The 27,106-nt window shown below is 42.5% G+C and overlaps 1 protein-coding gene across 1 annotated transcript in view; it reads left to right on the top strand.

Annotated features, from left to right (window-relative positions):
* Window positions 1-243: 243 nt before the first annotated feature.
* The window catches only part of Grem2 (gremlin 2, DAN family BMP antagonist), a 103,572-nt gene continuing 76,709 nt past the window's right edge, over window positions 244-27,106 (top strand). The window contains exon 1 of the mRNA XM_041643406.1: window positions 244-468. The gene's annotated coding sequence lies outside the window, so the exon portion shown is untranslated. The remainder of the gene's footprint in view (window positions 469-27,106) is intronic.

Here is a 27,106-nt window from a genome sequence, read left to right on the forward strand (position 1 = left end):
ACAAGGTTGTAAATCCCCAGTCTGCAAAAGAGAAGGGAGAAACAGGGCTAGCGACTGAAGTGTGTGTGTGGCTGCAATGTTTGTGGGTTTGAAGAAAAGCAAGAGCTGAGTGAAGCGGAGAAGGAGGGGGTGGCTGGTGTGATTTGTTTGGTGTTCCGAGCCAATAGAAATCCCAGTCTGTGATAATATCCCCACGCAGCGCAGCGCCGAGAGGACTCAGCGCTGTCTCCAGCTCCTTCCACATCTGCAGGCGCGGCCGGGACGCGCTCCGCCCTCTGCGCGCTCTGCTAGGCTCAGCTTGCTCCGCACACACCCGCGCTGCTTCCCGGGTCTCCAGCGGAACCAGGCTGCGGCCGCCCCAGGCGATCCTGTGCACGCCCCGCTGTGGTTCGTGTCATTCACACAGAGGAGAGCGACAAGGAGACGCACAAGGGACCCCAGGAGGAGGCTTCCATCCAGTCATTGCAGGTAAGTGGCTTGTCACCAGTGATCTGACGCGCACAGGTTTCTGTCTTCTGCCTTCCCGAGGCAACTAAGGTGGATTCACGTCTGTCTGTGGGGCTGGTACGCAGAGAAGCGCGGAGTGAAAGCCCTCCTGAGTTCTCCCGGGTAGTTAGTCACGTTGTTTGTGCATGGCTGTGACCGCCAGGTAGATTAACCTACTGGATTCTGCGTAGGTGGAAAAACAGAGACCTTTAAACTCCACCGTGATCTTTCTTTGTAAAATAACACCAGTACCTACAAATTGTCGTGCGGGTACCCCTTGGTGATTTTCATTACATTGACGGTAACCCATCGCAAGTCAAGCATCATGGACTAGTTTAGGAAGCAGGTTTTGCATATTGTTCACCTACCTACTACTTTAATGTGCTCCCTCTGATCAGGAAACCAAAGCTGACTTGGGCATGGTCTTGATTTCTTACGCATGTGACCAAATGGATACATAGCCTCACGGTTGAGCTATCACTGTGCCTTTAGACTCTCTGAAGGAGAAAAGGAAAGAAACAAGGCAGCAATTATAAAACAAACTCGAATTATTCTTACCTGTATACCTTTATTGATGAATTAAAAGCAAGTTTGTCTTTCAGAACCCTCGACGGAATGAGTTCCAAACTCTCTCAATTTTGGTTAAAAACATACACTTTGACCCCAGCACTCAAGAAACGGAGGCAGGAGGATTGTGAGTTCCAGGCCAGCCTGGACTGAATAGTTAAAAATATGAATTGAAGAACTTTACACTAAATATAACCATTTCCAGGCAATGTAGGTTCATAGTTCGGTTTTATTTAATCGTCAAACTTATAGATTTCTCCCTGTCTATTTTTGAGGTGAAAATTTTGTGTGGTCAGGGGAGACGACAAAACAGCTATTTTCCTGGGGTTTTTGCCATCTTTGATTCACAATTTTGAAGTTGGTTATGTAATTTTTTCCCATGTTGATTACTTATGATTAAATTAACATTGCTTAATCAGTTCCATCTTCCCGGAAAAGCCAAAGGGACTGAGTAACTCTGATAAAGGGCTGGTCCTCTTTGGGGCAGTCCTCAAGGGCTGATCTTGGCCCCCATCTTCTGTAAGAAGTGCTTTTCTTGGTGTGGGGAACATACAGAGTAGGGGTCTCTTCAGGATGACATGCAGGTACAGGTAACCAGGTGCCTTACTTAGCTAACCGGCACTTCTTCGAGCCCGTTCCTAATATTTCCTAGTAGTGCTGATCCATTCATTGGCAGTTCGTAGTTGGCTCGTCCCTTGGTGGCGCCTAAGTTTCAGCACTGTCCTTATCCCAAATCTTGTGCCTGGCCAAGCAAGATAAGGAAGTTATAAGAAAGCTACTTACTTTGCATATCACCATGGAGAATGTAAATGACCCACTTTCTTTAAATCAGATGAATGTGTTCTTTCGTCATTAAGAAGAATGGCGTGCGTAGCTCTACCATGGATATAGGAAAATATCACATGTTTGCCCTTTGACTAAAGTGAACGATCGCACAGGGCATTTTTTTTTAAGGTCACGACAAGCAGTAGATGTGCTGAGTATTGGTGTGTGTGTGTGTGTGTTTGTGTGTGTGTGTGTGTGTGTGTGTGTATGGGGTGCATATATGGAAATTGGAGGAAAACTCTAGGCAATCACTTCTGTCCTTTCACAGTGGGATCCTGAGCTCAAACTCAGGTCGTCAGATTGGTACAGCTGAGCCAGCCTACAGGCCTGGCAGTTGTATTAGGAGCCGTTGTCTGTCTTCTTTAGCTCATTTCTTCTCGCTGGTGAACTCTAAAGCCATACTGGGTGTGTTGGTATTGACTCAGTGAGGATCTGAACACATTCTCTTTGTATAGTCTGATACATTTGTGGCTTTTCAAATATATTTATGGATAAAGGGGGGGGGACTATAGGCATATATATGTACCCATAGTGCTTTGATTATCTACTGTTTCCTGCTACCAGTTTTATGGAGAGAGGTAGTCCAATATTCATTCTTTCTAAGTCTCACAATAGCTAACCAGAGCTCTAGGTTTCCTCGCACCATGTACAGCCTCATTTAACCAAATCATAGGCATTTAAATATTTAAAAATAACTCTAGCTCTAGCTGTTTTAAAATAACTCATAGCTCTCTTCTGATTCAAGAGAACAGTGCTGGATCCCGATTGAGTCCTGGGTTCGACGGGTGTGAGACGACTGGTCTGCCTGGGTGAAGGGCGAACTGGGAGACACTGCAGGCTCCCAGGCACCCTGCAGCCTGGGCTAGCCACGTTTGTGCTCCAGGGCTGTGACAACATAGGTGCCAGGTGGCAGGCAAGGGCTTAGCGTTAGACCCTGTTAAGCAGTTAGAAGACCCGTAATGAATTATTTCAGCCCAAGAAAATGTGCCCGCTATTGGGCTTCTGACAAGTCCCACAAAGGACCAGCATGTAAGATGAATTGCTTAGAAGAGGAAGACATGTAATTATAAATTTGATCTATGGTGGCATCTGCTTCTTCAATTACCTGCGTCTCCTCCTATCACATGACTCTCTTGTCTCTAAGAATCATACACATGGACTTAATAATGTGTAAAACCAAACCTGCTCACATATCGGGCTAAAAAAAAAAAAAAGACGTGGTCCTTAGACCATTCATTGCAACACTAACCCACCAATTTGGCATATTTGCCATTGCCGCCACGTCTAGTAGGAAAATCCCCTTGACTGTCCAGCCCTTGACTGTCCAGCCCAGCAGGACCAGCCCTTGGTGGGGTATTAATTTGCAGAGATGAGTCCCAGGGCCATGTGGGAGTTACGAGGGTGGAGAAGGAGATGTTTCACGCAGCAAGAATGTGAAGTGGGATTCTGTGATGGTGGGCAGCCTCCAATGAGAACCAGGAGCCGGAGGGGAAATGAGTCTGTTTCCTCTGGTTAGCCTCAAGGATATACATGTGATGAGATGCCTTGAACATTTTCAACACTCTTTTCTGTGGTCCCAGGTACTCCACAGGTGTGGGGTTGAAATAAATGCGGTTGCTGTGCTGACAAGCCTGGGTGTAGAAGCCAGAAGGGGGCAGCATGCAAACTCAGAAATAAGTGACACCTCCATGCGCTTACACCAATTTCCCGGTGGCTACAGAATGCCTGTTAAAGCTTCTGTGCCCTTCCCCCTCTGGAAAACACAGTCTCCAGTCTTCTGAAGAGATATGCCACCCAGAGGGGTTGTTTCTAGTTTTGCTTCAGAATTGGAATTGCCCGACATAAGGAGAGCAGCAAGCTATCACTAGTGAGCTCAACTTCTGTTTCTTTTAGCTAGCTTCACCTGTTGACTCCACTCAAGCAATCCTTAGGCTTTTAGGAGATGGAAGAACGGGAAGCCAAATTCAGGGAAGGGCAAAAGAGAAAGAGCGAGGTTCCTTGATGCTTCACCAAGAATTATATCTGTTTCTGTTTGTTTTTGCTGCTGCTTCATCAGCAGGACTGAACATTATTGTAAGCATGTCTCAAGTGTAAGTTCAAGGCCTCTGCATAATCAGTAACCCTTAGAGGAGTGGGGCTTTTAAAAGCAGAGATGTGGAATAAGCGGTTTCAGTGATAGCCGGAGTCTAAAACATGCTAACAAGAGTCAGGCATCTATCTCTAAGAGCTCAGAGATGATTAAACCTAGCCCTTCCCAACTATTGTCAGATTCCTGACTACTGAGATTTATTGCTGTCTTTATCTTCAGAGAAGACTCTGAGAGTACACTCGCTAAATGTTCTCAGAAGAAAGAATGCCTTGCTCTTAAAGAGGGTAACTGGCAGTGATGAATTCTAAGTAGCCAGGTGGCCTCACTAGGTGTCAGTTAGCCGTTTAGAGGTGTTAGCCTGGGCAGATCCTGTCTCTCTCCTCTCTTTGGTTCATCCACCATCCAGTTTATTACTGTATGTGAGGGCTTGAGGAGAGGCTCAGATTGGGGCTTTGGAACCCACTCTCACAGATCACAGAACCTTCTCATTCTGGGAAAGTTATTTGTCCCTGTGAGTGAAAAGGCCTGGGGTCCACTGGGCTAGGGATAGATGTTTCAGAGAAAGGAAAGCCAAGGTAGTTTTGTCAAGAAAGCATGACTTCAAGCCCACAAGGTAGATTACAGGAGGCTTAGGGAGCTGCCTGTGTATGCATGAATGAGACCTTGAAAACATTTAGATCTACGTTTTCCTAGGGCCACTGTACTCTGCTGGATGTTTGGTGCCCTTGAATAAAAGAAAAGAGGGTTTCAAGGACAAAACTCAGGATTCCTTAGTGTCTGGGAGAAGAGTGAGGTCACTGTGTGTCTCCACCCTCCCCCGTGTAAGGCTGCAGTGGTTTCTGTCACACTCCTACTTACTGTCTAGAGCTGTGTGTGGTGCCTGGATGCTGGAGGAGCTCTGTGGGAGGGGAGAGATTTATTTGGGGTCTTCATGGAACCAAGTACACTGCTGTAAGAATAGGGTATAGCACGGGAGAGAGAAATGACTAACCCAGAGAAGACTGGGAAATAGGATAAGATTTATTACCTCTCATCCAAGACCCAGAGCCTCAACTGCTGCTTTTCAGTTTACGGTGGCTTAGCACCCCTCACCCCAACTCATTTCAGATAATCAAATAAACCATAGCCCATCTCTGTCTCTTTTTTAAAGATTACACTGAAATTTTAAAAAAAAATACTTACAGTAAGAACATTTTGGTTGGTATAATAACCCTAGTAAGAGGACGTACTTGTGGAAACAATTCACTAAAAAGCTTTTTTTTTTTCTGATTTTTTCATGCAAGGGAATTAGAAATGAAGGGAATGCATAGCTTTAGGGAAGTTCTCCAGAGGGGGAGGTTTCACATGAAACATGAACATGAGACCAAGAACACAAATACTCCCAAACATGATTCTCATGATGTGGGCTCATGTATGCCCCAGCCTACCATTCTCATCTATTGTAATTTTCTCAGTATCAGAGCAGGTGGGAGGGAAGACATTGGGCAGGCGACCTCCTGACCAGTTCATGTGAAACGGCTGGCATTGTCTAGTTGAACTGTTTTCTGCCTTAAAAGTAACACCCACCCTGGTTCTGTAGCTGTGACTCAAGGCTGAAAGGAGACTCATCTCTTCACCCATGAAAACGTGTTTGTCTCCAATGCTTTACCACAGTTATTTGACATTGTGACATGGTCGCCATTATGGTTTCTAATTATAATGGTTGCATTGGTAGGTAGACATATTTAATAAGAATCGAGTAGCTGTAAAAATGAGATTTTCCCACCAATCATCTCTGCTAGGAATCTAAATACCATCAGCTTTCTAAGGAAACTTTTTTCCCCTTATTACTCATTTGAAAACTAACAATTCATCTAACATTCAGTGAGTGCATCCCTCATAACAGATGATAAAAATCACATCAAAACCTCAGGTATTAGTAAGTGTGTTTGTGTAACCATAACATTGAATAGTTAAAAATACAACCATTCTTTCAATCACATAAGCGTACATCTCAGATACCTAGTGAACCTCTTTGCATAATAACAATAGAATTATATGTGTGCTTTTTATAGTGATTTAGGTATATATGCAAATGAGTATATTAGTTACATGCTCATGCTATATTTCATAGACTAAACACATGAAAACATGCTGAGCCTTAAGTGTATTTGAGAGCTGTAGCTGAGCCAGTCTCTAGAACAAGAGCTTGCTTCATGCTTTGGGACCAGATTCTCTACTCAAAAAAGATTACTCAAATTGTTTCCTATGATACTTTTGCATGACACAGAGGTATGGATTTCAGGTATGTATATCGAAGGCTTCATCCCAACAAAGAATATCAGCCTTTTTGAGTTTCATTTCCTCCTAAACTTTGGAGGAGACAGACCAGAAATGGTGCTTAGTTTTAGACAAAAAAAAATCATATTAACACTTTCTTGACCTAGAAGAATGTTATCTAGATATTATGAAAAATGCTTAACCTGGCAAAGTAAGGTGACTTGGTTTCCTTGCTCGCATGCTTCCTCGGAAAGCCTCCCGTTTCTTCTGAGTTCAGTTTTCACACTGAAGAAGAGAATGCATCCTTGGGCTCCATCCCACCTTGGACTTCAGTTCCACATTCTTGCCTCTGTAAGAACAGCTGTTTCAAATGTGACTTTGCTAAATGCTTTGCAGATATCATGCAGTTTTTACAACAATCCTAGCTATTATCATCATCTTCATCATCACCATCATCCCCATTTTACAGATAGGTTTATCAAGACTTCAGGCTTTCAGAATGTCACACAAATGGGATGGATAGATGGCGCTGTTGGTAAGAAATTTACCTTGAGTTCAACCCCTAGGACACATAGGGCATAGTGTGCTTGTACTTCCATAGTTGGGGAGAGAAAAACATAGACCTCCGTGCTTGACAGTTATCCAACCTCACTTTTTTTGGTAAGCATGCAACCAATGAGAGATGCTGTTTCAAAAGTCAAGGTGGCTGGCATCTGAAAACCAAGACCTGAAGTAGTCTTCTGCCCCCTCCTACACACACGGGAACTAACACACATAAAGAATGTCACCAGTCAAGCTGCTGCAGATCTTCAGTTCCAAGCCCACCCTCCTTGACCTCCATTCAGGTATCCTAAGTAGGCATTGAGAAAGTGTTACCTACAGAACACTCTGCAAGGATATAGGTTGCCACAGTAATGGAGAGAAGGTTCCTAGAAGAACTCAGTATTATAGGAAAAACCAAAGATATTTGATGTGAATCATAATCCAGAACACTTTGAAGTGTAGTGGGAATTTTGCCTTATTATCAAGGCTGCTTGACAACAGAAGTCTCTTCGTTATAGTAGTTCAAATCTTTTCTTGACTCCACCCTACACTCAGGCTACATACTTCTGCGTCCATCTGAGTATGGGTTGTGACTTCCTGTGTTATCGTTTGCTTACATCTTCCACTTACTTTCAAATGGTCCTTGAGGACAGAGACTGTTTCTTATTCAATGTTTTATTTCCCATACCAGAACTGTTACATAACAAACTGTATCTGGTCTGAATCCACTAAGACCCAGCTACATCTAATTTAGAGGTGGGATAGAAGATTGCCCTTTATTTCCGAGGAGATATGGCCTCCAAATTCTTCAAACACACATATCAACCAGAAGCTAAACAAATGACAAACTCCATCATCTACCCTGGCACCAGTCTGTCTTTCCTTCCTTCCTTCCTTCCTTCCTTCCTTCCTCCCTCCCTCCCTCCCTCCCTCCCTCCCTCCCTCCCTCTTTCTTTCTTCTTTCCTTCCTTCCTTCTTTCTTTTCTTTTCTCTGTCCTCTCCCTTTTTCCTTTCCTCTCTCCCTCCCTCTCTCCCTTCCTCCCTTTCTCTGTCCCTCCTTCCATCCTTCCTTCTCTCCCTCCTTTCCTCCCTCCTTCCTTTCTTTCCTTTCTTTCTTCCTTTGCCTTAATTTGCCTAACTTCTTTATGATTTAAAATGGTTATTTTAGTAAGAAAGTCAAATTAACATTTTAAAAAATCAGTCCTCTTTACAAAGATATCTTACTGTTTAAACATTAGAAATAATAAGACAATATTCTGACAGATTTTTTTTTTCCCCAAGTGAATGAGCATGTCATAGATGATGTCAAGGCACTGCTCTGGATTTGTCCTCCAATCCTGGGGGACTATGCAAGTTGATTGTAACAGTTTGGAATACTTGCTCATGATCTGACTTTTCATTGTTTAGTTTGAAAATTAAGAAATTCCTTCTGGTAAATAAGAAAGAGATGTCAATGAAATTGGGAATAACATTTAATGTTTTCAGATGGAAAACTTTATTTAAAAGAAACTAGAGAATTAAATGAGACTAATTTGCTCTGTAGTATTTTGAGAGGGCAGGTTTTTTGTTGTTGTTATGCAAGTTTTTGCTATCTAGCTCAGGCTAGACCAGAATTCACAGGCCTGGCTCTCTAGTCTCAGCTTCTTGGCTACTAGAACTGAGGTGAGAAGCACCATGCCTAACATAGAGGACAGGTTTTAAAAAGATTCAATTTTTCTTTTTCTTTTTTTTTTTTTTTTTACTTTAGAAGTCTTATTCTAAATTCAGGAGACACTGTGAGCTAGAATGGGCTCAAATGGGGTAAGAATTGCAACTTGTATTCTCCTGGCCAGTAGTTGAAATAGTTCATCCTAGTAATGAATGCACTGGATAAGTGTAGTGCTAACCCAGTTGTGTAGAATTAAAAGCTATTTTGATGTTATGTTGATTCATATATCCTAAACCATCACTGACACAACCTCAAAACCATTTTATTCTTTGGTGCTAACATTATTCAGATGCTTTTATTATTATTTGCATAAGTATGTGTATATCTTTAACTATCCTATATCTTATTATCTTAAAACTATTCTGAGGACTCTTTAGCATTTAACAGACAAAAAAGGGAGGGTCTTTGTGGAAAAAAAATGTAAAAACCCCTCTCAAGAGGTTGCAATTATCACTATTGGAAATGTGAGCCAAAAATATTTGCACTGGAGGTTGGGAATGAAGGAGATCTTGTTGACAGGGGCATGCATCTCACCCAGAGTTAGGTCTTGGTGGCACCAACCACCAAGGAATCTCTGCATGCTCAAAACAAACGGGAATGTAGACAGACTGTCTCTCCTTTGTTTGAATTTTCCTGGCTTGAGTCAGATGGCTATGTCACAAAAGAAGAGTCCTGTTGGAATACCTCATGGCCCATGCCTTTATATTTTTGACATTCAGTCTTCAGCATCAGTAATTTCCTGTAGGATAAGTTAGATGACTCAAGGCCATAGAGGACAGTCCTGAAAAGTGAGTCTGTCTGCATTCAGAGCCCCATGCTGTACCCAAGTGCTGTCTTCATAGCTTCATTTCGTCTTCTGCTCTGTCACCTTTGAAAGAACCATATTATTCTCATTTGTATATCTTCGCTATATCACATTATACCTGAGTCATGATGTCTAATATTTGCCAAGAGAATGAATAAGAAGATACCACATACAGAGGTCATCACTGTTATAGAGTTATCACATTTTTAAAAATGCTCAATCGTGGGAAAATTATATAAGAAAAAAACTATTTCTGATTTTATTCAATTTAGATCTGAAATATTCCCCAAAGACCATGTTTCTGAACTGGAAAGGTGTCTCAGTTAAAACAAAAAAGTCGCAATTATTATTGTTCTTGGCATAGTTGATATTATCATTATGGTTGTTTTAATTATTACTGTTTCTCAGACTTTGGATATTAATGGAATAGTCATTAGAATGGATGACCGTGGAGGTTTGCTAAAAGAACAGTTCATCGCTCTAAGTACTTTGGAACTGAGACTTCAATTTTGTAAACTGAGATAAATAAGTTGGAGTGTTTGGGTCTCAATTTTATCTTTGAAGTAGAAAGAATAATTATTTGGAAGAAGAGCTAATCAGGCACTCTTCGTAGAACCATTGATTCATTCACCAAGTATTTGTGGATCCAGGGCTAGACATGGCAAGAGATCAAAAGATGGACCATGTTTTGAAGGAGCTTAGAGTTCATGAGGAAGGCAAGACGTGTGTGTCAACAATAAGGACAAAAGGTGAAGAGTGGAGAGCACTAGGAAAAGAATTGTTCAAATAAAGTCTCCTGAGTTTGGGGGAAGCAAAATGTCATTTCTAAGAAAGTCTTCAGGGATATTCTTGAAGAACTAGACAGGTCCTACTGTGTGCTGCCATCATGATTTTCTTCCTGCTTTTGCCTCTTCGTGGCATGTATCGTGTGTTTGATGTGTTATAAATACTAGAGCTTTAGATAGAGATATAACTTATTTAGTCTTCTGGTTTTATAGCCATGACAACACTAACACAGAAGTTTCCTGTTTTTCAAAACTATAAGCTGGTTCATCGTAGAACAAGTGCTCAAATCCAGGCTCCCTCTGGTCCTCCTCCATCCTCTCTCTATGCTCTACTCCCTTACAGGACTCTACTATTAAGGATCCTAGATCAACAGTGCATGAAGTCCTACAGGGCAGTTTTCACAGAGGTCCAATGTACCGCTTGCCAGAGGTTTGCCCAAGCATTGTGCTTGATGACAGTAGATTTCATAGGAAGTTTTATTATTGTTTACATAGGATCTTTGCTTTGCACTGTTCATTTCAGCACTAACTCATCTTGGACTCCCCAAGGCTGAGCTCCAGTGAAACTTCCCCGATCTCATCTAGAAACCCAGCACTGTCTTCATCCGGACTGAGGCTGATGCAGCAGGGGCAGCCGCTGCAGTTCCCTCATGGAGTTTCAGGCACTGTAGTGAGTCTGGGATTCCCTAAGTGAGAGCAATGACTCTCCTCCTCCCTTCTGTTTGGACTAAAGGATTTGTATGGCTTTAGGATGGATTATCTCCGTGATACATGTGCTCAAGCTGTCTCCCACTCCCAAAGCACTGTCTCCTATAGTCCAAACGCCTTATTTGGGCTGGCTTATTTGATCATACTTAGAATTCCTTTAGCTAGCAGATGAAACCTCTGGACAGGACTCAGGAAAGAAATGAGTCTGTCAGAGTCTACCCCTACTTGTTAGTGGAAGGTCACTCTCTGGATAGAAGCACTCTGCTCTTCTTAGATAGGCATGCTGGTAGAATGTTCCTACCTCCTCTCTCCCCATTTTATTTCTGGAAGCACATACACCACAGTCAGAAACGCCCTAGGAAAGGATCCCCAATACACAGTGGACACACTCTTCAACCACTTTCTATTGGATGATGAGTGGAAGGATGGGTAGGTAGGAAGGTGAATGGGCAGACAAATAGATTGACTGGGGAGATGCTGCAGTCCAGTGTCCCCAGATGGCTATGACACTTCGCAGGCAGATGGGCTTTTCACAGGGGAGCAAGTAGCATCCTCTGAAGGAAGAATTAGACAATTGATTCTAGAAGAGGAAGCAGCCAAGAATGGAGGAAGGATCAAGCAGAGTGTGTCCCATATTTCATGGTGACTTTTTTCACACTTAGCATTCATTTCCAGTCAAGGTGACATGCCATTACATAGAGAAACATGGGCGTGGAAAAATAGAATGACTAATACCAAGTTTTAGTTTTGTAGAAATGGGGAACAAACATTTTCTGTTCTATTGTTGGAGCTGAATGAGACAGCACCGCAAATGACTGACGTGCGAATCGGCACCATATGGATTTGTACAAAGGGAAGAAAATAATCCCCAGTTGTAAAAATATCTTTGGTCTTCATCCGGGTGATATGTGTCCACATGGTTCTGTCAGGTGGTTTTGTTATAAGAGATTATTCCTGGACTAATAGAGAAATGTCTTTTTATGGTGGCTGTACGTTTTCCCAGATTATTATTATAGCATGCAAAATCTCACAACTTCAGACATTCGAAAGATCAAAGGCAGGGAGGCCACTGAGGCCTCCACACTCCCCACACACCAGCACCATAGTTTGGCTACTAGAAATGCTGTCTGCGGCAACACGAAAGTGTACTTCTATGATCGCCACACAGTGCCGTGAAAGCTGATCTGCATTCCTAATTCTCGCAGCTGATATTGCCTTTGTTTCTTGGTGGCAGTAAAATTCAGATTGTCTCCATATGATGAAAACATTGGCCCACTGAGGCTTGGGGCTCTAGAACTGATATTAACTGCTCTGGGGTTGGACTGATTTTCTGTTTCAAACGACAGCCAAAGCTATCAAATAAACCCAGTGATATTTATTAGGGTGGCTTCTGAATATACAGTGTGGTTCGTGACAGAGACTAATCTTGCAAAAGAAGGGAGAAAATGTGTTCCATCTGCACAGCCCCCTCTGTAGCTGGCACGGGGTAGATATTTAAACCATGTTCTGCGGGTGCTTGAAAAACTTAACGTGTGTAGATTGGAAGGAAGGCTCTCTGTGGAACCGTGACAGAGTCATTGATGGTGCCAACACAAAATTGGGCACTAGTTTAGAATGAAAGCCTTTTAGTCAAAGTTCTGACTTGAGCATGTTTCACCAATTCTCACTGAGTTTCTGAGTGTTCCAGGTACTAGAAATATAAAGGGAATAGGATATAGCCCTACCTTGCAGTGGCTCCCTGCTCGCTTGTGAAAACACACAAGTGAATCAAATAACAAGTTAAACGGTGTAGGAAGAGCTGCTTGTCTACCATGTGACAGGCCCTGCTCTCAACCCCCAGGACTAGTAAATGATGAAGCTTAATATGTAAAATAATCTGCGTTCATACCTGTAATCTCAGCACCTTGGAATGTGAAGCAGGAGAATTGCTAAAAGTTTCAGGCTAATCAGGGGAATGACCAAGGCTCTGTCTCAAAAATCAAAAGCAAAGGCTTTTGGAGAGATGGCTTAGTGGCTAAGAGTGCTTGCTGCTCTTCCAGACAACCTAAGGTTTTCTCAGCTCCCATTGTCAGAGAGCTCATAGCCACCTGTAACAACAGCTCTGGGGAACATGGTTCCCTCGTCTGGCTTCTGCAGACACCTGCACGTGTGTGGTACACACACACACACACACACACACGCATTGCATGTGTGGCCACCGCCGCCGCCCCCACCACCAAAACAGTCCAGACAACCTGTGAACAAGCCGAATGGGAAGAGGATGAAAATGAGAACTGGAGTCAGTGGTTTCCCTCAGTGAGGTTTGTCAAGCAGGCGAGGGCCTTGCTGGAGAACAAAGCCAGCTCATCGGCCTCAGCATCACAGTATCCACACTTCATCTCTTCAGCAGTTTACCTGACTGCTTTTCTCGTGCCACTTTGGCATGCAGTCCCCCTCCCACAAGGGCTCGGTGACCTATCAGTGCTTAGAGTTGGGGGCAACTGCACCACCCCAATGATTTGCAGGCTTGAGCCTCAAGAGTCACTTTTGCAGCCTGCTCTCTGCATGTCAAGCCCTGGCTGTTGTCTTTTTCTGTACTCTAGAGCCAAAGGCCTTCGTTTTGACTTTTGATTTTTTTCTTGGAGTCCTGTAATTACAATCATAAAAATCCAAAGATCATTGGAATCCAAGCAAGTCACATTCAGGCATAATTCTTGAGAAAAATGTGCTTCGAGGAACTCTGCCATAGTCAAGTCCCCATGCTCTTTGTTTCCTGTTCCATGTCTGGCACTGGCTGGTTTTTAGTGCAGAAGAAAGGAGGGCAGAGCAGGTGTGGTGTGTCCAGCCTCTATGTCCTTGAACACCAGCCAGAACGGAGGATTGGGAAAGTGACTGCCCAGAGGTCAGATTCCTATTTTTTTTTCTCCTCTTCTCCTCCACATATGTACAAGGAGCTAACCAAATGTTTGTTTTTCTATCAAAGCACAAGTTTGGGTACAACTACGTGACTGGTGGCAACTGAGTAGAAATCCTATTTCATAACAAGGCCTTCCCTGGGTGCTTTAAACTGCCCTCGACAGCATGTTAAAAACAGACCATTTACCCTGTAAAGACCAGGCTGGTGCACAGAAGTGACCTTTGGTAAGGAGCAAGTGGGACAATCAAGGTTAGGATGGGTCCCTGAAGAAACACAGTGGACCTCCCGAACACAAGTAAGTTTCCCGTCAAGGTGAATAATGCATGAAATGATTCATTGATTCAGCATTCAGTATTATTCTGAAGGGAAGAAAGACCATCTCTCAACTGAATTCAGAAACCCCATTGCCATAATAACAGGTAGAGCAAAGCCAGTGTCTATTGTTCAGTAAGCCCTGTCAACAGCGCTAACGACGACCATGACAGCCATGACTAATTTGTTGCTTATCATGCCAGGAACCAAGGTAAATCTTTCAATCGTATTGCATACTGTGAGCAAGCAGTGTTAGTTACCCTTGTTCCTCAGAAGCAGGGTGTTAAGTTGTCTGCCCTTCATCCAAAGGTAGCCCTGTGTCTACAAATACCAGAACACTTGCTCTTGGCCTTCATGCTGCTCTCTGAACCGGGCTCAGTATTAAATGCTAAATATGATCTTATTTACTTTTCAAAGCAACTCAAAGAGCCAGCTCTTATTATTACAAATAAAGTCCAAAGCCACACTGCCAACAGTGAGGAGCTGGCATTCTGATCAGGTTTCCTGTGCTCTCTGACCATTTGCTAGCCCTGCTCCAGACAGCTCCAGGATGCACTGGTTGGTCCCAGGTTGCCTTCCCAATGGGTTTTCTGGAGTCTAAAATTCTTCCAGGACAGGCACCAAAGCTACAGAGAAACCCCGTCTCGAAAAACCAAAAAATAAAAAATAAAATAAAATTAAAAAAATCTTTAATAGGGAATAGTACTTTTGTTCCATAAGTCAGAATATAATTTGGAAGAAAATGTATTATCAGGATATTTAAAAATCTACCCAGAAGTAAGTCAAATTGCCTAGGTTTGCACAGGATAGGGGACACAAGGGAAATGGTGACATTGAAGGGACAGGGCATAACTCTGAGATGGCAAAAATATCAAGAAAAGGAGCCTGGGAGTGGGTGAAGTGGATGCCCACTTTGTCCATGCCTACAGTGTGGGCTAGGCTGCCATTCATATGCTGACATCTGTGTATGAACTAGATTTAGAATGCCAGAGAGTGGTAGTCCGTAAAGTTCTGGTAAAAAGTTACATGCTAATTAGCCCATGCCCATTTTGTTTATTTTTTGTTTTTGTTTGTTTTTGTTTCTGATTTCTGGTTTGGGGTTTATTAGATTTATTGCTGCTTTCTGGAAATGTTCTACCCATGCAGGATTTTCCTGCCAATCATTCTAAATTCCAGAGAGGATTTTCCAGTCAACGCTTCTCATCCTCTTAGATTCCCATCCAACATCCTTCCCAAGTTTATTTCCAGGAAAAGAGAGACGAAAGAACAAACCAATTCTTGCCCTTCCAGTCTCTTGCCAGCTGTGTTTGCTAAGCATTTCTTCTGCATACAGGACTTCTGTCACATGCAGCAGCTGGCCTCCCTCCGCCCATGATGCCCGCTGAGTACGGTATGTGCACTGCCCCTGGTGAGGAGCTCTGGTTCTGGGAATCAAGCTGGTGAGACGCCTCTCAAAACTAGGGTGATCGTAATATTTATCATCCCAACTAAATGGCTTTCAGGGCATGGAGGGGCTGCTATTAATAAACTGCCTGGGATAACCGGCAGAGCTGGAACTACTGCAGGGCACACAAGGACATGCGACAAGTCAATAATGCAGGGACAGCCCTCCAGTAACAGTCTGGGTCCGATCACATAGGTTATTGTACAGATTCTGAGGACAATCCTGTCCACTCATGCATGAGCATTGGAGACAGACTGTGTTCTTGATGTTCCTGACTGGGGGAAGATCTACTAATGATTCCCCAAGAAATCTCACAGTTCATAGAAAATCCACATATGACTTGGAGACATTAGCGCAGCAACAGCACTGACCCGTTCTCTTGAGACCTTTTCCACGACAGATGCTCTCCTCGTTGGTCTTGTTCATCATTTCTTTAATCCCCACCTAATCCCACAAGTGAGGTCTTAGGTGAATTTACCCAGGATATCCCCGCATATATCCAGTGAAGACAGAGTTAGTTTCCAAATGTGTGGTTTTGAAGGCTGAGCATAGACAGAATCGTGCTCTGCAGAGAACACAAGGGCCGTGTCATGGGAAAGGACCAGACAGTCCATGACCACAAGTCCCTTTCTCCATCTTGTCCCTGCTGGTGAACACAGAAGGGAAGAAAGCTTACCAAATAGGGGACAGTTGAGATGAGCCTTGACAGACACTCAGAGGGGTGGGTGGAGACAGGAGACGGACTCGCTGTCAAGTCTCATGGCTTGGTATTTGGGTCAGGAGAGCAAATTTCTTCCTGACAGCACTGGGAAGCAGAGACTTATGAGGTTGTACTACCTAGTTCCACAACAGAGAACAGGAGGGGGCCTAAGTCCACAGCATCTTTGAGACACATGGATGCTCATCCACAGAGCTGTTCCTGTGGAAAGTTTCTATCACCTTTCAGAATACTGAACTGTCCACATCACTGAGAAACATGTCAAGAAAAATACCAGCAAATTCTAATCTCCAGGCAATATGAAACACAGAAGCTCCACCCATACCAGTTTGTTTACTTATTCAAGACACACTCTCATCTCTTCCAGGCTCACATACCCTCAGACGTGCTAAGTAGCCAGGATGACCTTACGATCCTTCTTCCTTCACCTCCCAAGTACTGCAGTTCCCAGCTCCCCCCACCAAGCCTGGTTTGCATAGCGCTGAGACTCGAATCCAGGGCCTCTTGCGATCACTCAGTCCACTGAGCCACATCCCCAGGCCCTAGTGATGTGAATTTTAAAGACAGTTGAAAAGCATCATTTTCATTACTAAGTTTTAAAGCTTAAATATTATGCCAATCTTTCTGAAAAGTAATGTTTATTTTCAAAGTGCCCGAAAAGCTGCCTTAGGATTCTACCTCATGCTCCCCATGGATCCAGATGAAATGATTACGAGATTCTCTCCTATCATGTGAACAGAGTTTACAAATTAATTAGAGCTCAGAATTCTACCTTTATTTCCTCTAGAAATCATGGATGAGTTATAGTAATATTCCATTCCAGATGAGATTTAATTTAAAAAGCCATCTCAAGTTGTGGCATACATCTATGACCTTATAATTTGAAGGGAGATATATGAGTTTGAGGTCAGCCTGAACTACAAAGCAAGGTGCTCTCTCAAAACGAATGAACAAATAAACAAACAATGCCATCCTAATCATTCTTTCTGTACTGGATACACCTATCTACAGATTACTCAAAAGTATTCTTGGTTCCAGTATCAAGATGGCGCATTTCTCAGCTGTAGCCTCAGTATGTTCTTCCTGTTGTATCCTGGAATCCAGTCTCCTATCATCCACCTTTATATCTTTTTACTAAAGCTGTATAATTTTATAGCCTGATTTTAAAAATATATACTTCAAACATTTTGAAAGCAAACTTTATCCTGTAGTAGAGTTTAGAACCCAATTTACTTTTCATCCCAAGCATCGTAAGTAGCACGATTCCTTGCAAGAAATCCAAAAACCACATTTCCAGGGAAGGCCCTGAACCTACTAGTTTGGATACTGAAAATGTTTCAAAACTTGCTAGATGACCTAAAAGGCCCCTGTTGTGTGTGCACATACATGTACACACATCATGATCATGGCTTATGAGCAGTCTTTTTCAGATCATTAGGAAATTTACCAGACTTAGTTGAAATACACTAGAAAATGTTGGAAGTGGAAGATGTCGGGAAGAAAGAACAAAGGAATCAAGAGAAAATTTTATCTATAAACAGTGTAAGTTTTGTTTTGTTTTACTTTGTTTTTTCTCTTACACTCATGGGGCAGTAAGGTTGAGTCACGTATTCAATCTTTCTTGCTAGATGTTCAATAATTTATTTAAGCGTATCTCCAAGCAACATCTCTCTCAGAAAAGTAACGATATTTCCTTCAGTTAATTCATTCAGTGAGGACAGAATGAGTCCTCTCTGTACTGGTTACTCTGCAAAGCCCTGGGAAGATACTAGTGGACGGGAAATGTATGGTCCATGCTCTCATTCAGCCAGCGACAGTGCGGAGCTGGAAAGTAAATGTCTGTATCGAAAATATTGTTAGTTACCCTGTAGAACAGAGCAAAAATGGCCAGAGAACTCTCCTTGAGCAGATGTCAGTTAAGAAGCCAGTGCCCTGGCAGGGTGGAACATACCTATAATCTCAAGCATTTGGGAGGTAGAGGTGGGAGAACCTTAAGTTTAAGGCCAGCCCAAGCTACTTAGGAAATTACAGGGCACCCTGGATTGCATAGTGAGACTTCATCGCAAAATGTTAGCAATAAAATGGCTGAGCACAGCAAAATGAAGCGCATTCAATAATAGAAATATACAGAAAGCAAGGTGGCTCTGTGGGAAAAGCTGATGATTTGAGTTCGATCCCTGGGAAATACACAGTGGAAAAGGAAGAACTGAGTCCCCAGTTTGTCCTCTGACCCCCACACGAACGCTATAGCATGTGCATACCTATATGCTAGCACACAAAATAAATAAACATGTAATAAAATATCATTTCAAATTAGCATTCTTGAAATGCAGACCTCTGATACTTCTCTGCTCACAGAACACTGTCACTGAATAAAAACTCTTGGGCACTGAGAGGAAAACCTTCTCCATCTCACTGCATGCACAGGTCTTTAAGCCCTGACCGCAGTGCCAAGTCACCCCCTTCCCTTGACCCAGCATTGCCTTCTTCTGTGTTCTTCCTGCTCTCTGCCCTGGCCTTCCCCTCCCCCACCCAACATCTGCCTGTTGAAATCCTACCCATCTTTCCAGGCCCAGCTTAAAGGCCACCTGTTCCAGCAAGCTTCTCCCTCTGCCAGAGTTTTTCTTTCCTGCCTCCCTCCTGCCTAAGGACTTTGCACCTCCTTCAGAATGCCTACTACACTCTGCCTTGAGCCATACCCATTTATGTACATCACCGTGCAGAGCGGGTCCAGCTTGCTAAAGGTCAGCGGGTAGGCAATTACAACTCCCTGATCCCGGCAATAGCATGTAGAAAGAATCACCTCCAAGCAAATTCACAGATGCTGGGGCATGACTGCGAAGAAACGGGAAGGTAGAGAGTAGGATTAGAAGTAAAATATAGGAATTAAGCCATTAACTACAGTCCAAGACTATTCTGGTTGGTTTTGACTCTTTCAAGAGAAGGAATCAAATTCCCAGGCATTTTCTTGCAGTGGATTTTCATAACTGCACAAGTTTATTAACCTTTTATTGAAGCTTTTCAGCTAAATGATAGGGGTGTGAGCATTGGGAAGAGCACAAGGTACATAGAGTTCTATATAGTGTGAGGTGTCAAGCAGGTAATAAATACATCCTCCTCCTGCTGATGAGGAGAGGCATTTAGACTGCTTTATTTATTTCGGATCTTCATTTATCCCAGTTCACATTTATTTCTGAGACACTAGCATCATTTTGTAGAGGAATAATTGTCTAGTCAGAAATATAGGTTTAGATACTGGCTTCACTTTTAATATCACACATGAGTCAATACTCCCTCCCCTTATCCAAGAGAGAAGTTTTTCTCTTAAATGAATAAATAAACAAGTCAACAGGTCTATGACTGTTCTGACTTCCTGTAGATGTGTAAAATGTAGAGCTGGTTGGGAGTTAAACACAAAGTAGTGTTGCATTATACACGGATAGGAATGTTTAGGAGAATTGTTTTGTTAGGCAGTTTTGTTACCATGCCAGCATTATAATTTACCTATACATCACTGGATGCGGTGCTTTCATGGTAACTAGAAATAAAACATCCATATAATACCGACATAGCATATTACAGTAACTAGCTTTTTAATAAGTAAGAATACTTTCTAAAATAATGATTAAAGGTACAATGTAGTAGCTACATAGACCAGCAAGATGGATACTTCCTCTTGCTATCAAGTACTTTTCACTGTCCAAAATGTAAATGTTATAGTTTTGAAAATATTCGCTTTATTCTTGAGAATCTCATAGATGTAGACAATGAAAGATGATCATATCAATCTTCTCTTCACCCCCAATGACAAGATGATCCCTCCAAACTCTGCCTGTTTTTTTTAAGTAGCCCAGTATGTCTGGTTAGTGTTACCTATATAGTGCATGGATATGGGGCCATGCACTAAAGTGTGAGACTCCTCCAAGTGCTCACACCCCCACAAAACAAATTTCCCTCCCCCAGTTGATATCACCTGCCCATAGTTTCTCAACAAGGAGTCAGGCCTGAAGAGCATCATCCCATCTATGGCAGAATCTTGGCTCTCTTGATCTTCTGTAGGTCTAGTGTAGGTTATTGACTATAGTCACAGTACATTCATGCACACAATAGCCATGCCATGTCTAAGAAATAGCATGTCAAAGGACTTCTCCCTGCCCTCTAACTCTTGCATTATTCCTATCTCCTCTTCCATGCTGTTCCCTTAGTCTTGGTGGACTGAAGGAAGACTTATATCTGGAAAAATGGTAGACCTGTTTGTTTCATCTCACCACAACCAGGAGGGACATAACCAGTTCCCAGTCTGATAGGATGCAGTCACTAGGCAGGAGTGTCTCAGTGTCATGATCATCTCTGGAACTACTGCTGCATCCCTCTGTAGTCTGCCATTTTGGGTGGCACTGTTACGTGGTTCATGACTGTACTTTTGTACACCCATTTGCTAACTAGGTGAATTTCCCAGTATCTTTGCAACAACAATTACAGGCCACTCTTTCAGAATCTCTGCTACCAAAGTGACCATTAATAGTGGCCAGAATTTAAACATTCCCCAAAGCAGACATTCATTCAATAAATTAGCAATTCCAGTAGGGTAATCGCTCTTAACCCAGTGGGACAGCACTGAAAAATAGTGCAGAATGCATCTCTTACACTCATTACTGCCTAGAAGTGAGAAAATTCAGATATCGCCCATTTTCGTCTGTCAGTCTTTGGGGGAATAATGACCTTGGGAGGACCTGGACTCTTCTAGGTTTGGTTGCATGAGAGTATGGTGAGCTCCAGAGAGAAATTGGGCACCAGTCTTCCATTGAAGAGAGGATGCTATTCCAAGGTTATCAAGCTAGAATGCTCAGAAATGGTAAAGAAATGAGAGGGTAAGGCAGAGTGTGGGCAACCCCTTTTTGAATAGATCTACTTGTCAGACCAAAATTCTAAAAATTGAATTGTCAGAGTAGGTTTAAAAGTCAGCACAATTAAATAAAATAGACAAATGGATATTTTCAGTCTGTCTGAAATATATACAGTCTCTACTGCATTTGGGGCTAGGGAGATTGCTCAGTGGCTAAAGCACCTGCTATACAAGCCCAAGGACCAGAGATAAGATTCGAGTAGCCTGGGAATAAATCTTTGCAAATACAGTGGAGATTTTAAAATGATGATCTTTGAGAGTTAGTTAGGTTTCTCAGTGCCTTTGGTTTTCTGATGATCTGTGTTCTCTAATGAAAACTTGTGTATTGATCTATGTGACTAAGAAAGATACACATTTGAGACAGGAAAAGGATAATCAATATTGGAGGGTGGAGTCAATCAAATCATCCTTGCAGAAGGAACAATTAACTTGACTCAGAAATATCTGTAATATATGCCATATAGATTTTTGAATGTCTCCACTGATTGCGTTAGGGCCTGAGACTCTTTTTCTTTATTTTACTGCAGTCTTTCATTTCTCCAGTTTAATCCACTTCAGTCAAAAACAAAGATGGGCTACAGCCTTGAAAGAACGATTGATTTGGGGGGTGAAGGAGTAGGTATTTCTGGATGTTGTACCCAAAGCTTCACATATGCTAAGCAAGTAACCCACTACTGGATTATCACTCTAGCCTTCTTTTTTACTTTTTATATTGATACAGGGGTACACACAGTTGCCCAGGCTGGAACTACACTCAGTCTTTCAACCCAAGCTGACCTTGAATTTGTGAGCCTCCAGCCTGTTGGTAATCGAAGTCATAAGCAGCCATGACTAGGCCTAGCTAAGAATTGTGAGTCTTTGTTATTTTTTTGCCAAAAACATCTTGAAGTAGAGATGGGTGAAGCACTAAAGCCAGCATTTCTGAGCTTGATTCTGTAAAACCCATCTTCTCTGTAATAACGTGAAAAAAGGTCTTTCAACTTTTTTTGAAGGAACAGAGGCACAAAAGTGAAACTTGACTGATCTGTTTTCTACAATTGCAGCAAGCTTCCTTGACTGCCAGCTTCCAAATCATTACACGGGGACTTAATATTAGTGATGAATGTTCATCCTTACCTTATGCTTGTCCCACTAGCTCTTATAACTTAGTTTAACCTGTTTCTCTTCATCTATGTTTTGTCTCAGGGATTTTTACCTTTCTTTCATTCTGCATGTCCTACTTCCCTGCTTCCTCTGTGGCTGGCAGACAGCTACCTGGTGTGCTGGCCCCAAGAGTCTTCCTCTCTTTCTCCCTTGTTCTCTCCTCCCCTGGCCTAGATGCTTCCTCCTACTTATTCTCTCTGCTGGCCAGCCGCACCTATCCCTCCACTGCATAGCTATTGGCCATTCAGCTTCTTATTAGACCAGTCAGGTGCCTTAGGCAGGCAAAGTAAAACAGATGCAACACATCTTTGCATCGTTAAACAAATGCAGCATAAACAAATGTAACACAGCTTTACGTAGTTACAGTAATATTCCACAACATAAACAAAAGTAACACAACTTTACCTAGTTAAAGCAATGTTGTACAGCATGTGATCTTTGTGTATTTGCTGTTTGGTTAATGGTGGTGTGGCTACGACCTGCTTCCTTGCTGTTCTCCCAGGACCCATCTTCTTCCTTACCCTCCCGCAGCAGGTACCAGAGCTTCTCTTTGGGTATGTTTCTACACCTGGAAACCTCTAAACACTGAAGATGCACACAGAAGAAGAACACTCTTGACTTATGGTCACTCCCTGAAAAGTCTCTGCAGAGGTCTTTTTGTCCTTTGTTGAAATGACAGTCAGCATTCATTTTTGCTAAGCAGAGAATAGGAGAAAGTCAAACTATATTAATTACCTAAGATCAGAAAGGACTTGCACTTCTGCTAGTGATGTATTTGTAGGCCAGACAGCTTTACAAGTATTAATAGCATCCTTGTTCTTGGCAGATGATGGTCTCCGTGAACGAGGAACTCTATGCTCGGAAGATGATTCTGTCTTGTTATACAGCCGTCCTCATCCCAGTGTTAGGTGGAGGTACAGAAAACTTGTCTTTAAGGCTGCTTCAGATGCATCCCCATCTTTAGAGCTAGTCTCAGAAAGCAGTTTTAGCTCTGATTCTGCATGGATTTGATTTGCTTTGTTTTTCCATTTTTTTAAACATGGGCTATGTATGATTTAAAAGTAGTTAAATGCCAGGCAGTGATGGCACACATCTTTAACCCCAGCACTCAGGAAGCAGAGGCAGGTAGATCTTTGTGAATTTGAGGCCAGCCTGGTCTACAAGAGCTAGTGCCAGGACAGCCAGGAGAGCCAGGACTGTGACTGAGATATCCTGTGTTGAAAAGAAAAAAGTAGTTAAATTTTTTCAAACCTTCCCTTGAGAACTTCAGTTAAAAAAAAAAAAACAACTGTTTTCTGAAGAATCTTTGTCAACGAGAAAGCCACTCCTCTGAGCACTCAGCAATGTGTCCTTCACATGGAGGCCTGACACCACATCCAATCAGAATCTGGGCAGGGTCTTTCACTGTCTAAACACTGTAGTTTTAGTCCGAGACTATGCTCCCTGTATGTCCCTCTTTCATTCATCCAATACTAATAGTGTGTAGGCTTTCATATTTTTGCTACTATTGAAAGACGGTCATCACAGTATCCTAGATATTTTTTAAATATGTTGCTTTCTACACCTGTCTTTGTTCACCCTCTTCCTAGTCCTGGCATACAGCTTATGCCTACAGCACATTTTTATGTAACTTCCTTGTCTGATTAAACTCTCACTACACACTGTGGATGTCAAACAAACAAGATGCCACTCTTAAAGTACAAAAGGAATAGGGGTTTCTTTAAAAAAGATCTGGTACTTAACAAGTAGACATGAACCCAGAAGCTTCTTTTTTTATAGGGATAGAGGGCTTGGGATGGAACCCAGTACAAGTTCTACCACTGAGTCATGCCCCTAGTCTCAAAGCTTTATTTTTGTGCCATCCCCAACCCTTTCTTTTGACCAGGGTTGGGGGGCGTGAATCCACAAGAATAGAAAGCAGAGACTGTGAAGGCGTTCAGTTGGTATAGCAGTTCCTGTGCAAGCATGATGGCTTGAGCACGGATGCCCAGCACCCATGTCAAATCCTGGGCACAAAGGCACGCGGATGCATACCCAGAGCTGTGTAGGCACACAAGGGAGAGTCACGGGTCCTGCTGCTCAGCTAGTCTAGCCAGGGAGCAAGCACCTGATCATTGAGGGCTTTGTCTCAAAGTGAAGGTAGAGTACAATGGAAAGAAAAGGCCAGCACTGACATCCGATTTTCAGATTTATGTGGACACATACTCTTTCACCCCTGACGCACACACATGAACAGGAAGAGAAGGAAAGCAAGGGTGACAGAAATGATATCCACGGCCGCTGTCTTCGCTGATTCTTCATTCAGCCCTGTGTGGAGACGGACATAGTGTGGTTCTGAGAGCAGAGGGCATCTTCACACACAAATGGGACTCCAGGAAAGTGCAGGCAACTTAGGTGAAGGGAAGAGTAGGGGGAAGAGTGGGAGCAGGGACTTGGAAGCTGAAGTTTACAGAGTCAGTCAGAGCAAAATTGAAGAAGACGATCCAAGCCCTTTGTGGGCATGACGTTCTGTAGTTCTTACACACCCATATGGGTCACAAGTGATTTTACTATGTTATTTACTTCTCCTTACATCTGTCAAGTAGGAGCAAGAATTATTTTAACTTTGTTAAACATGAAGACCTTGAGAGCCGTACTGAGGAAATGTCTTGCCCAATGTTACTCTCTGTCTTCTAACTCCAAAATTTTTTTCTACGCCAGGTTTGTATTTTTTTAAGTTGATTTTTATTGAGCTCTACATTTTTCTCTGCTCCGCTCCCTGCCTTTCCCCTCCCCCTTCAAACCTCCTCCAAAGTCCCCATGCTCCCAATTTACTCAGGAGATCTTGTCTTTTTCTACTTTAGATTAGATCTATGTAAGTCTCTCTTAGTGTCCTCCTTGTTGTCTAAGTTCTCTAGGATTGTGGTTTGTAAGCTGGCTTTCTTTGCTTTATGTTTAAAAACCACCTGAGTTAGTACATGTGATAATTGTCTTTCTGGGTCTGGGATACCTCACTCAAAATAATGTTTTCTAGATCCATCCATTTTCCTGAAAAATTAAAGCTGTCGTTATTTTTTTCTGCTGTGTAGTACTCCGTTGTGTAAATGTATCACATTTTCCTTATCCATTCTTTGGTCGAGGGGCATTTAGGATATTTCTAGGTTCTGGCTATGACAAACAAACCTGCTATGAACATAGTTGAGCACATGTCCTTGTGGCACGATTGAGCATCCTTTGGATATATACCGAAAAGTGCTGTTACTGGGTCTTGAGGAAGGTTGTTTCCTAATTTTCTGAGAAATCACCACACTGACATCCAAAGGGGCTGTACCAGCTTGCATTCCCACCAGCAATGCAGGAGTGTTCGCTTTACCATACAACCTCTCCAGCATAAGTTGTCATCAGTGTTTTTGATCTTGGCCATTCTTACAGGTGTAAGATGGAATCTCAGAGTTGTTTTGATTTGCATTTCTCTGATGACTAAAGATGTTGATCATTTCCTTAAGTGTCTTTCAGCCATTTTAGATTCCTCTTTGAGAGTTCTCTGTTTATGTCTGTACTCCATTTTTATTGGATTATTTGTTCTTTTGATGACCAGTTTCTTGAGTTCTTTGTATATTTTGGAAATCAGACCTCTGTCTGATGTGGGGTTGGTAAAGATCTTTTCCCATTTTGTAGGCTATCATTTTGTCTTGTTGACCATGTCCTTTGCTTTACAAAAGCTTTTCAGTTTGGGGAGGTCCCATTTATTAATTGTTTCTCCCTGAGCTAGACTTTCTAGCACACACAGCAGATGGCTTAAAATCAGCTCGAGTATAATCTGACATCTGTGGGCACAAGTGTACTCACACATGTATACACACACACACACACAGAATTAAAAATAATGAAAATAAATTTTAAAACATTTTTTAAAAAGAATATTCAAGCATATTAAGATATACTGAGTCTCTATAGCTACACTTCAGTTGAACTCATGTACAACTGGACAAAGGTATTTAGGAGAGATCATGGTCTGAAAGACAAGGAGGTGTTGTCCTGTATCTCTTGAGTAGGTGAGGGGCTGTCTGTGTGGCCTCTTTAGCCTTGCTGTTCAACCTCAAGATCTCTCTTTATAGGTGATTATCTTATTAACTTCTTTAAGCAGCCTTAAAGCCTGTGTGCTCTTGGCAGAGGCACATATAGATTTATGGTCTAGCATCTGTTAATAATTCCAACTTCATTTATTTCACCAGCAGTGAAATTGAGGTCTTGGAGCCTGGGTGGAGGCAATTTGGAAACAAATCAAAACCAAATAATTGACTGGCAAATAGGACAGATTAATGAGAAGCGCTGTTCAGGAAGCCCCTGCAAGGCCGACCAGAGTCCTATGGAGCACTTTTACACCAATTTCCCAAGATGAGCCCTCGAAACAAAAGACAGTCACCTTTCAAAAGTCATGGAAAATGAATAAATGTCACCCCTCAGCTGTCTATGGAAACACCCACACCCAGCTTTTCCTTGCTGGTTAGTTCGCATGTCTACAAAGACTCAGGAAGCACTCTCAAGTTATATAGATATAAAGATATATCACATATAATTTAAAACTTACTGCTGGGCAGAGGTGGTGCACACCTTTAATCCCAGCACTTGGGAGGCAGAGATAAGTGGATCTCTGTGAGTTCAAAGCCAGCCTGGTCTACAGAGAGAGTTCTGGGACAGGCTCCAAGCTCCAAAGCTACTGAGAAACCCTGTCTCACTCCCCTCAAAAAAAAAAAAAAAAAAAAAAAAAAAAAAAAAAGCAAAGTTGCTAGTATTACTAACTAGATAGGTCACCCATTGTAGGAATTGCCAAACGTCTTCTAACTTGCCATTAAGACTGGTGCTATACACTCCAGTTTCTCAAGGATGTATGCTCATGATGCTTGCTTTGCAATGTGTGTTCAAACTGCAT

Source organism: Microtus oregoni, unplaced genomic scaffold (genome assembly GCF_018167655.1).
Source record: "Microtus oregoni isolate MIOR12 unplaced genomic scaffold, Mior012 000086F_ref0000336, whole genome shotgun sequence".
Lineage (NCBI taxonomy): Eukaryota > Metazoa > Chordata > Mammalia > Rodentia > Cricetidae > Microtus > Microtus oregoni.